General features: G+C 44.5%; 1 protein-coding gene across 6 annotated transcripts in view; it reads right to left on the bottom strand.

The window, feature by feature from the left end:
• LOC117005044 (BDNF/NT-3 growth factors receptor-like) overlaps positions 1-12,942 on the bottom strand; it is a 333,795-nt gene that overhangs the window by 257,077 nt on the left and 63,776 nt on the right. The gene's annotated exons all lie outside the window — the stretch shown is intronic.

Raw genomic sequence — 12,942 nt, 5'->3', positions numbered from 1 at the left:
ACTACAGGCAAGTTTGACTTGCAATTTATCCTCTCAAATAGAAGAACTTATTTGCTGTACTGGATACGTGTGTATGCATTGGCTTTGAAAAGTTTTGGCATTGGGAGACTATAGAGGTGGGTTTTAGGAGAAGACACCAGAAGCTGCCCCCATGTCAGACAGACCTGCTGCTGGCCAAAGCTGAGCCAAATAGTGACATTGGTGGTGCCTCCATGATAACATATTTAAGAAAAGGGTAAAAAAAGCTGTTTAGCAACTGAGAGAGGACTGAGAAAAAAAAATGTCAGAGAAACATCCCTGCAGACACCAAGGTCAGTGAAGAAGGAAGACGTGCTCCAGGCACCAGAACAGATGCCCCTGCAGTTCATGGTGAAGACCATGGTGACGCAGGTTGTTCCCTGCAGCCCATGGAGGACCATGCTGCAGCACATATCCACTTATAGCCCATGGAGGACCCCACACTGGAGCAGGTGTTCTTGCAGGTATGCTTCAGCCCATGAAGACAAGATCACATCAGAGCAGGCTTTCTTGCAGGACCTGTGGCCCCATGGCAGACCTATGTTGGAGCAGTCCACTCCTGAAGGACTGCACCCTGTGGAAAGGACCCATGCCTGACCAGTTCTTGAAGAACTGCATTCCATGGGAAGGACCCACAGGTTTGGGGAAGTTCATGAAGGACTGCCTCTCTTGGGAGGGAACTCAGTGATGGAGGGGGAAAAGTATGAGGAGGAAGGAGGAGCAAAGACAATGGGTAATGAACTGACTTCAAGTCCCATTCCCCATGCCCCTCTGTCACTTGTAGGGAGGAGGTAGAGAAGTGGGGAGTGAAATTGAGCCTGGAAAGGAGGGAGAGGTGATGGGAAAAGATTTTTTGGATATTTTTTATTTCTCAGTATCCCACTCTCATATGATTGGCAACAAATTAAACTAATTTCCCCAAGTTAAGCCCGTTTTGCCTGTGATCGTAACTGCAGAGTGATCTCCCTCTCCTTATCTTAACCCACAAGTTTTTTCATTGTATTTTTTCTCTTTGTCCTGTTGAGGAGTAGGAGTGATAAAGTGATTTGGTGGGTACCTGGTAGCCACCAAAGGTCAACTCACCACAGTCCTTTGTGGCACTCCACCTGAATCGTGAGGAATTCAGGATAAGGAGAGTGATTGGGAGAGGTAATGAGCAAAACATGGACTGAACACTGTTAGAGAGTAGTATTGGAGTGTATAAAATCAAAGCCTCTCTGAGTCCCTCAGAGAGATAAAAGAATGCAGGGATTGAATTAAAGCCTTTAGAGAAATTAAAATATATTAAGCCACACAGACATGAAGTAGAAGTGTAAGTTTTAGTTTTAAGTAAGTAGGAATATACCTTAAGTGCCTTAAGAGAGTAAAAAGCCCTAAAGCTTAAAGTTCAGTAACTTAGCTCCAGCCATAATGAAAACATAGTAGAACATTGCTTGCATTTCTAGATAAAACAGATAGAACCATTTACGTGGATAGATAGAACTATATGTGTAAATTATGTATAAGGATTGACACTACTTTTGTACTTTAGAACTGAGCTCTGATAGGTGTAGGAAGAATGTTTTAGATTCATGTTTTTAGCTGATTGGATGATTAATGAATAAAATCCCCTGTATTGGGGTGAAAGAAGAAGATGAAGAAGAAAAAGAAAAGGAGGAAGGAGAAGAAGAAGAAGAAGAAGAAGAAGAAGAAGAAGAAGAAGAAGAAGAAGAAGAAGAACTACTCTTGTCTCTTTGAAGTTCCACACCCACGAAAAACTCGACAGAGTAGAATAATTGTGGGGAATTTTTCTTGTTGTAATTATGGTAAAGGGACAAGTGTTAGGGTGTGAGTAAATTGTTCACTTCTGTCTGTATTGTGAGGATATTCTTTCTATTTTGGTGTGGGGAATTATTTTTGTTGATGCAAGTGAAGTTCATGAAGATTGTAGATTGTGTGATAATGTATATTTTAATGATAATTCTTAAATATGTGATTCACAGAAGTGAGAGGTGGAATTTATTGGGTTATGCACCAAGGTTATGGCAGTGTGTCAACCTTGGCTGGATACCAGGTGCCCACCAAGCTACTCTATCATTCCCCCTCCTCAGCAGGACAGGGGGGAGAAAATACAATGAAAAACTCATGGGTTGAGATAAAGGCAGTTTAATAAAGAAAAGCAAAGGCTGCATGCAAAAGTAAAGAAACAAAAATAAATATTGTCTACTTGTCATCAGCAGGCAATGTCCAGTTATTTCCTGGGAAGTAAGGCCTTGGTACATGTAGCAGTTGCATTGGAAAGACAAGTGTCTTAATAACTAATTCACTCTCCGTCTTCTTTCTCTTATCTTTTACACTGAGCATGACATCATATGGTATGAAATATCCCTTTAGCCACTTTGAGTCAACTATGGTCTTGGCTATGTCCCCTCTCAACCTCTTGCTCACCCTGAGCCTACTGGCCTTTGGGTGGGCAGAGAGAGGTTGGAGAGACAGCACTGATGCTGTGCCAGCGCTGCTAGGCAGTAGCCAAAACACTGGTGTGTCATCAACATCCCTTCTAGTTACAAAGCACAGCACTATATAGGCTGCTATGCTGAAGTTAACTCCATTCCAGACAGATGAAATGCAAACTAGAAAAAATTAGTCTCATGTACTTTTTGTTGCTTTGGCATATATGACCAATGTCAAGACAGAGAAGAGCTGCAGAAACAATGCATGAAAAATAAGCATACAAAGTTGAGAGGATAAACAAAACTGAAAGACAGGTCAAGCACCACACCAAAATACACAAAACAGCTTATTGGATTAATTAAATTGACTAGATTGACTACATTTATCAGCATTACTAGACTGAGATGCACAACAACAAAAAAATCCACACAGGGCTGCAGAGATAACTGTAGAAGACAGGCTTTTCCAAAAAATACCAGAAGAAAAAGATATCTTCAGTTTCAATGAGTTCAGTGATAGCAGTTCAGTGATCAAATGCTTACCAGAAGTAGCAACTAGTAACTCAATATAACCTGTCCCAAAGAAACTGATTGTGAGAGACTAAATTGTGTGGCAATATTGAACATTGGGTCTACATGTTGATTTGGGGTACAGGGTGGTGACAGGAGAAGGGAATGCCCGGGTGGGGGAATTAATAGCAGTATTGAGTGTATTTACCAGGGAATCAGACACTGAGGAAGACACCTACATTTACAGATTCTTAAGCAGTATTCAAAGGATGTACAGAATGGCTGCCCTTTTGGGAACAGAATCAATGGGAACTAAATTGAATATTAGTGCGTCAAGGTGAAAAATGGGAAAACATCCTAAATATTACCAAACAAAAAATATTCCTTGTGGGGTGGGTTACTGCACACCAGACAGGGAATAATCCTGCATACCTGTTGCATAATCAAGTAGATTCACTGACACGATTAGCTAAAATAAGAATAGGGGGATGTGGTGGTACCCCCCACCCCCCTTTGTCCAGGCTGCACTGTGATGTGAGAAATGCGCATTAGCCCTCGGCCTTACTGACCAGAACCTGGGCTCAGTTCTCCTTGAGCTTATCAGAAACACTGCTCCCAGAAACTGGTGCTGTTTAATGAGTTCCTGTTTTCTTTATGAACAGCCTTGACTAATTTTCTTCCTTGAATGGTATCACATCCTTGTTTTCACACTTTCAAAGAAAGTGCCGACGCCAACTGTGGCCAGGATGAAACACTGTTATGACTAAAGCCCACTCTCTTGCGACCCTATAAACAATGGTCCAAAATGAGACCCTTGGAGTTCTCCTGGGCCACAGCAGGTTGCGACAGCAACCTCCCTCTGAGTGGGATGCCTCTTAGAGCCAGCGAGCTCTCAAGTTTGCTATACTCAGAGGATTGCTAAACAATGATGAGTCCTGGGTTGATACCCCCACTCCTCAAGGCTCAACCATTTGCTTTTTGAAGAGATGCAAAGGCATACAAAGTGAGTATTTCACTTACCTTCGAGGGGAATTTTTCACAGGTACCTTGCTTGCACTGACTCTTTCTGTCTGTGTGCATAAATGTGCGCGTATGCTATAGCAAATCTGGGAGAAATGCTACTTTCTTAGACATTTAAGTACCTTAGATATCTAAGTCGGTTAGGCCTGGAAGTAAGGTTAAATAATAAGTTATAAGCTAAGTTAAATGTTGCTAAGTGTTATTTCACTAAGTTGCTAAGTTTAACTTCGAAGTTATAAGTTAAGTTAAATGCTGTTAAGTGTTATTCCGGTGTTAAATTGTAAAGGTTAAGTTATAAGTTAAGTTAGGTATAAGTTAAGCGTTGTTCCTTTATTAAATTGTTAGGTTTAAGGTATAAGTTAAGATAAAATACTATTAAGTTTGAGTGCTGTTAATCTTTTAGGCCGTATTCCTTTTTATCCTTGCCCTCTGTCATGGTTGCAGGAGAAAGAGTGCCAATATGGGTGCAACCAAATGGAATATTCTACTCCCATCTACATAATTTCTGATGAACTGTTAATGATGGGTCGTTAGCAGTAGCTGCCCAGTGCACTGCCCTACCAGTCCAGGCTACAAGCTAGGTGTTAAATGAGAAAAGGTAAACCCTGCAAGGTGGGATGTTGGACTTAGTGAGTTAAGTGTTTGTTTGAATTTTCTAGGCAGAAGCTAGAGTGCAGGATATGAGTTAAAACTTTTTAATTGATTGAAATATGTTAAGATACTCACACATAGAATGGGAGTTTAAGTAGAGGAATAAGTTTAGATGTAGGTTTGAGTTTTAGGATAAATAAGTAATACAGTAATTTCATGAATACAAGCCGCAGCAATTTGACCAAAATTTTGGTGGAAACCCAGAAGTGCGGTTAATACTTGGGGGCAGCTAATATATGAACAATATTCTAAAAGCTGCCAACACGGAAGTGAGAGCCCGCGGCAGCCCCAAGCCAAGCTGGAGTCCGGTCGGCCCCGGCAGAGGTGGGAAAGCCTGGCAGAGGCGGGGTCAGCAGTGCGGGGGGCGGGCGGCTGAGCCCGGGCCAGCAGGGCGGGGGAGCCCAGCAGAAGCGGGGCTAGCAGCGCACGGGAGCCCGGCTGCGCAGGGGAGGATAGCAGAAGCAAGAAGCCCGGCGGGCGGGGCTGCCTGGCGGCGGGGAGAAGCCCAGCAGAAGCGGGGCTAACAGTCCACCGGAGCCCAGGAGAACCGGGGCCAGCAGCGTGGGGGAGCCCGGCGGTGCGGGGGAGGATGGCAGAAGCAGGAAGCCCGACGGGCGGGGCTGCCCGGCAGCGGGGAGAAGCCCAGCAGAAGCGGGGCTAGCAGTCCACTGGAGCCCAGGAGAACTGGGGCCAGCAGCGTGGGGGAGCCCGGCAGTGCGGGGGCCTGCAGTGCCGGCCAGGGCGAGCAAACGCGGCAGTGGTGGTGCAGACGGGAGCGGGGGGCCAATGAGCCCGGTGGCGGTGAAAGCGTCAGCACCGCCCGGCCGGCCCCGAGCGGCCCCGTCGAGCCGTAGCGCCGAGCTGGGCCACCCGGCCCTGTCAGTAACCATGAGTGGGCTGAGCCTGCCTGGCCCCGCCCCGAACCAGTAAACCCTGCTATGCCGTGATCCTGTTACTAATTGGCAAATTTGTGAAAGCTGCACACGGATTCTCGCTACGAACGAAAGTGCGGCTAATATTTGGGGTGCGGCTTATTTATTGACAAAGACAGCAACATTGTCGACGCACCGGAAGTGCGGCTTATACTCCATGCGGCTTGTATTCGTGAAACTACTGTAAGTTAGTAAGTTTTAGTGAGAGCTGTAGTGTTTTTAGTAAGTAAAAGGTTTAAGATGCTAGAATAGAAGAACAGGTTTTAGTGAAGGTTAAAAAATACACTAATGTTTTTAGTAAAGGTTTTAGAAGATTTTTTTTAGACACTACTTAGACAAAATAGAACTTTAGTGAGAATATTGTTTACATTTTTTAGATAGAACAAGATAGATTGTATACATAGTTGATACATATCTTAGCATGCTAAGAAATTAGAATTTTTATAGGTTGAGAGAAGGTGGTTTGAATTTACATGTTAGGTTGTTTAAAAAATCTTATATAAGATTATGTATTAGAGAAAGTTAGTGCTATTGCTTTTTGCTTTTGCTATTGCCTTTGCCTTTTCCTTTTTCGCCATCGCTTTGCTGTGCCTATCAGCATCTCTAACACCCAAGAAGATAGGAGCTCCGGTAGAAACACCAGCCCTCTCCGGGACCCCTGGGGATGGCTCCTGCATTTGTTCAAGACTTTATGCTAAAACTTAGCATGGACTTTAATGTCTATGACCGTGCCTTAGAAGACTAATGCACTTTTACAATAAATAACCTTTTTAGCAACTACTAGCTGCTTTAATCATTTAGAGATAACCCAGCATGAAGAGGCATGTCAAGAGCGCCTGGAGTTCTTAACCCCACAGTGGGGTAGAGTTTCTTTCTCTTCACAAATGACTCAGCTGTGATAACTCCCTCCAGGGAAGTACCATCGCTGATACTGACCCACCATGAGGGGGTCATCTCTGCTAATGGGCAATAATGGCCCAAGGCACCAGCATAATAGGCAATTGTAACAACCTAGGCCATCAAGGACTCCCAAAAATGTCCTATGACTCATAGGATTGCATCATCCCATTGTGAAACTCCCCACCCTGGGGGAGGTACTGAACATCCCTGCCTGGACCTGACTGTATATAATGGGGGACTTGAGACACCACCGTCATCACTCAACAAACCCAGAGGAGGACCAGACCCTCCACAGAACCACTGCTTTTGACGAGACTGCAACCAACATTTCAACAGGACTGCAAACACTGCTTAATTAGACTGCAACCACCACCCTGAACAACAGGGTGCTAGATTGTACTCTGACTTTGTGGCTTTATGTCACTACAGACTAGGATGCGGCGAAGAGAATAGCAACACACGGCTTCCTTCTGAGGCAGAAGAAAAGCAGTTTATTAAAAATATGACATGTTTTTATAGACTAGATTGTAGAGCAAGGATAGAAACAAACTCATTGGTCCAAAGAAGGTAACACCTCTTGAAACCATGCCTTTACCAAACATCATGTTTCTCACGCACTGTTCTGTGCACAACACCAGGTGTTAATCTTTGTTATTAATTCTTTCTCTTCTGTTTTCCTTCTGAGCAGCTTCGAGAAAATCCAAGCCGCTTCTGGCTTTCACCAGTATCCCACAGCTTTAAGCCAGTTTTTCTTTATTGTTGCATTTATTGTAATATTTCTATTAAGTTGTAACTCTGACCTGAAATGTCTCTCAAGGTATTTGTGTGGGGGTCATTTCTCCCACTAGTTTACTATCAAACCAGCACACCTTCACTATTCTTTTGTGACACGCACCTAAACGCACACGTGCATACAAACACACACACACACACACACACACACACACACAGATAGTTCTCAGTTAATTTCTGGTTTGATTGCCTGAATTTTGTTTGTTTTGTTGTTGCTTATTTTTCCTTGGTGTGCCTTAACTGTCTAGTAAGTAGTAGAGTGAATCTTGCCAACAAACTTGGCTGTGCTGTCACTTAATATTAAATCTGGTTTTTGCTGATACCCCTGCTGGTGATTTTTTAAAGTGATCTTAAACACTTGCTCATAACAGGGGAGAAGAGGAAAAGTGGGAGCATCTGTTGGAATGGTTATATGTAAAAAGACGCTACTCAGGAAGCTGAGATCTATTTAAAGAACAGTCAGTAGAAGGTGGCCAGTGACCAGGGAACTATGCAACACAGTGACCTCTGCTTGTACCCTGTGCCATACTTGGCTGAGATCATGATTCACTGAAGGATCCACCACTGCAACTGAGAGATAACTAAGGATTGTACAATAATTGGGAGGTAGACTACATTGGTCCCTTCCAAATTTCTGGTGGAAAACAGCATGTACAGTAATTTCACGACCATAAGACGCACCGGACTATAAGGCGCACCTCCGGAAGCCGGCAAATTTTGCAACTTTGTACATTATATAAGGTGCACTGGACTATAAGGCACACTTTTTTTTTTTGCAGAGAGGAGTTGTGCTGCGAGTAAAAAAGTAACAAAATAGTAACAGAATCGTGCAATTGAAGGGTTTACTGGCAGGTGCTCAAATTATAAACATTTTTCACAGATTGGCGTAGTCTTTAAACGCAGTCCCAGGCACCCTCCCCGTGCCGGGGCCCTCGGCACTCTCACCTGCCCGCGGTGCCGGCTGGCGAGGTGCAGTTCAGGGCGGTCGCGGCTCGTGGCAGTCTGGGTTGGCTCAGGGTGGCTGCAGCGCGCGCCGGGCTGGCGGCTCCCTCCCTCCCTCCCCGCGCGGCTCACACTGGGCCAGTGGCAGCGGCTTCCTCCGTCCCCACGCAGTTAGCACTGGTCCGGAGCTGGCAGTGGCAGCTCCCTCCCTCCCCGCGCAATTTGCATCGGGTTGGAGCCGTCGGCTCCTTCCGTCCCCGCGCGGTTAGCGCCGGTCCGGAGCCGGCGGCGGTGGTTCCCTCCATGCCTCCCCGCGCAGTTAGTGCCGGTCCGGAGCCGGCGGCGGTGGTTCCCTCCATGCCTCCCCGCGCAGTTAGCGCTGGTCCAGAGCTGGCGGCGGTGGCTCCCTGCCTGCCTCTCCGCACGGTTAGCGCTGGTCTGGAGCCAGCGGTGGCGGTTCCCTCCCTGCCTCCCCATGCGGTTAGTGCCAGGTCAGTGGCGGCGGCTCCCTCCTTCCCCTTTTCTCCCTGGCCAGCGGCCACCACGCCGCTTCTCCCCGTTTCTCCCTAGCTGGCGGGTGCGCAGCGTTCCCCCCCAGCCGGTAGCCGCGCCGCATCCCGGCATTCCCCCACCTGGCGGTCGCGCCAGTTCCCGGTTTCCCCCGCCCAGCGGCCGCGGTTCCTGCAGGTCCCGGCTCGGCTCGCGGTTCGCACTTCCGGGTTGGTAAATTTCCGAACTTTGTCCATATATAAGGCGCACCGGACTATAAGGCGCACTTCCAGGTTCGAGCCAAAAGTTTAGTCAAAAGGGTGCGCCTTATAGTCGTGAAATTACTGTCCTGGTTGGGGTTGAGCTAATACCAGGAGTAACTCTGGCTGAAGCTGTGTAATGAGATATGGGAAAAAATACTGTAAAGACCCTAGTTATGGTTCAGTTGCCTGCCCAAACTGAAATCTATCCAATCAGACAATCAAAGCCATTTCACTGCTGAGGTGGTACCTGACTGGGCTCAGGAGGAAGGAATTCACATTCCATGTTATCCACAAGCAAATAGCATTGTGGAACACACCAATGGTCTCCTAAAGCAAACCATAAAGCCTCATAACTCTGGATAGGCCTCCCGAGTCTCTGATGCAGTAACCAAAATTAATAGTTGGTGGGGAATCAATGGTTGCCCCTGAATTACAGCATTTTCCCTGAATATCCCATTATTCTACCAGACAAAAGGGAAGATAACATTCCTGCAAACCCACTCCATTATCCAGGTCAACCTGTATTAGTGAACCTACCCTCTTGTGGGACAGGTGCAACTCACTCTAAAAACCTCTGTCAACTGTAATGCATTGGTAGCTACTCGTGGTCATGGAAAGGACCACTGAACACTCAAGGGATTTTTCCTTCTTATAATAATCAGTCAGAAGTGGGCCAAATTTTCTCTTTTCTTTTTACAGGAACTGACCAACAGGTGAGATGAAGCTTCATGGTATCAATAAAACTTTTAATTTCCCCCATAATTGTTTGTATTATCAGTTTATTAATACTTGTGATTTCTGTTTTTATCACAAGTGACTTGTTGGGACACCAAATTTAATCAAATCATTTTATGCATTGCTGATTTTTGCCAAGTTTATTTTGTCTTTTTACTAAAAAAATGATGTGAGAAAAATTTTTATGTATGTAATAATTTTATTTCAACCAATCGAGAATCAAGGAACTCAACCAAATTTAGCCTGGGATTTAATACAAGAATTTATGCATATTTGGAATCATACAAATATGTATTATATGTATTAACCTTCCATGTTCTGTCTTTGAAGACTTTTAATTTATTATAGTTTGGCTAAATTTCTCAAAGTTATTAACAGGTGTGTAGGTGTAAAAGAAGAGATAACAGGCGACTTTGCCCCTGATAAGTCACAGCTGTACTAATTACCAAAGAATAGCCTTGCCCTTAATGGGTCACAGCTGTGACAAATAAAAATAAGTTAGACAAAAGGGGTGGGTTGGCTGGTTAAGGGAGCTTGGAGGCAGAGCACTTGAAGGAGGTAGAGGAGCCCTGAGGAACTGAAGGAATGCTATGAGGTCTGTGTCTGCAGCTAGACCCTGCCGTGGGTGCACACAGTCAGTCGAGCGAGGTGAAAGCTTGTGGTCAGATGCGGCAAGGAAAATACTTGCAGCCATATTCCAGCAAGAAATAACCCGCCTTCAGAGTCTGCAAAGGAAACCTACGGTGGGAGTTTGCTGCAAAGTCTGTGATTAGTTAGAGTCAGGATGGTGAATCTGTAAAAGAATAAACTGGGACCCTTTTTGTGTTGGTAAACAAGAGTCTGTGTCTTGGCTCATTTCTACCCCTAATGAGAGGTCTACTGCAACACAGGTGAACTAAATAATCTGGACAAAACCAAAATATCACAATAAGAGAATAAAAGAAAGCCTTTTATCAGCTTTGATGTAACTCTACCTGGAACCAAACGTGTTCACTTATGACTCCACCAACAGTAAAGCCATAATTTTTGTTTTGCATCAATATTATATCCTGATTTTTGGGTTTGTTCCTTTGCTAATATTGAGGGATGTGATTTTAGCTATTCAGATTCTGTTGTAGCCCATCAATATCACCCTGTGATTATTCACTTGATGCTTACTGTTTTACTTTTCATTTTGGTAATCAGATTCTATTGGACGATGATTTGTACCACCTCTCTTCTTTCTTTTTCTTCTCTTTTCTCCTTCTGTCCGCTATATGAAAACTACCACCCATGAAGAAGACTAGGAGTGAGCATCAGAAGATAAATTATTGATTAAGCCATGGGGCAGTGTAAAAGACTGAAATGATTAATGACTTAAACATTGCTAAAATCATCAAAGGACTTTTGCCCATTATAGCAAACTGCAAAGAAACAGCTGTTCATCTTTGACCACTGAATCCCACCCCTCCTCAAATATGCCTACTAACTGGAGATTGGACTGTGATGGGAACTTGAAATAAGATAAAGGGGGGTACTATTGTCCAGTCATCCCAGGTCTGGGGGAGAAGAATGTATCCATAAGTGATACTGGAAGAGAGACTGGAATGGTCGATGGCCCAAACAATCAGGGGGCAAGCTGCCAATGTGCAAAGTAACCACCCAGGTGCAGAGGGTGTGCACACCTGCCACCTCAGCCTACAGCTGGGTGTTGAAGTAGATAGAGAGAAACCCTGTGAGGCAGGTACTGTCTCTTTGTCCTTACTCAAGTGAATTTAGCTGTGATAACTCCCCTGCTGGGGAAGTATCAGAGACATTCACATGTAACCTGAAGGTATTCACCTTTGCTGATGGGCTATAATGAGTCATAATGGACTCAAGGTTGCTGTAAAGACTTAAGGTGTAAAACTCTCCACCCCAGAGGAGATACTGGGTGTTCCCACCTGAATTTGAGCATATAGAACTCATGAAATGGCCGAGTTCTGTGGATTTCCCCCACCTCTGATGGATCAAGATCCCTTTGACAGGGCTGTGACCTTCACTTTGATCAACAGACATCAAAATTGCAACAATCTTGTTGCTAGATCCAACGCGTGGTGGCTATGTTTCTATGTTCATCCTTTTTTTTCCATATACATTTTCTTAAATGTTATTTTGATACTTTTATATTGCTATATTACTATAGATAGTAGAAACCAAAGTGGTTACATACCTGTTTTCCTGTGCAACCAAATGGTTCTAAAATAAACCCTACATATACATATTTATAAACACTGATCATTCAGTGTCATTTTGCTCTAATCTGCCCCAAGGGATCTATTTAACAAGAACCTGGGTTACCCTCACCTTCTGGGGTGGGTTGTAACACTGATCCTGCATCCCTGGGATTAAGTGAGCTCCAGGTGATCTCCAGAAGGCTAATGGACTTATGAGTGACTGTGGGAACCCAGGATATTCCCCTGGCTTCCCTGGAGCCTGTACAGGGGGCTCAGAAGCCTTGGCAAGGTGAAATAGAGAAATTCAGATTTAAGAATTAAATATTTAGAAAGATTTTGATTGAAAAGGGGACTGACGAAACTATAGTGTCAGCTATAATTTATGGTGCTTGCAAAACAGGAAGAGCAGCCAAGCTGCAGGATGAAGTTGGCAGATTAAAATAGAAGAACAAAGACCCACAGGATGAGGGGGTCCCTGGGAAGAGAAAACTGATACCTAAGTCCGGAAAATGACCAAAGGACTAAGAAGAGAGCATGCGCAGGAATACAAGGTGAAAAGTTCAAACTGGAAGACTACTTACTTCATCTAAAAAGACCCCCAAGACCACCAGAGCGACCCAAAAAGGAATAATGCTCAGTCGCAAAGAGGCGTGAAACTAATTTCCATATGAAGCGGGGATAGGCAATGAATATGTATTAGGCGAATTGTATATTCCTAGTTTGTAGAGAATAAAAGGCGAGGCGCAGGTCGCCAAAGGTGTGCATGCTTTTGGAGGAGCGATCCCCCATGCACCCAGCGCTGAATAAATACATACCTACTCTTATAACTTATTTCTGTGAGTTATAGAGTGCTTTCCGCGCATCAAAGGTGCCAAAAATCCCTGTGAGTTCGATCTAAGTCCCTGGGAGAAATTACCATCTTTATATACAGAATTACAGAGTCACAGAAATAAGTAGAGTGTAAATTGGTGTGTTAAAAGGTAGAAAAGTAAGGTTTTAAAGATTGTTTATATTAGGGGGTTTTGGACACAAGATGGAGGATTTGTGGCGTAGTAAGAAATTC

The sequence above is a fragment of the Catharus ustulatus genome, chromosome W (assembly GCF_009819885.2).
Source record: "Catharus ustulatus isolate bCatUst1 chromosome W, bCatUst1.pri.v2, whole genome shotgun sequence".
In the NCBI taxonomy this organism is placed as follows: domain Eukaryota; kingdom Metazoa; phylum Chordata; class Aves; order Passeriformes; family Turdidae; genus Catharus; species Catharus ustulatus.
This window is presented reverse-complemented; position numbering and strand designations above follow the sequence as displayed.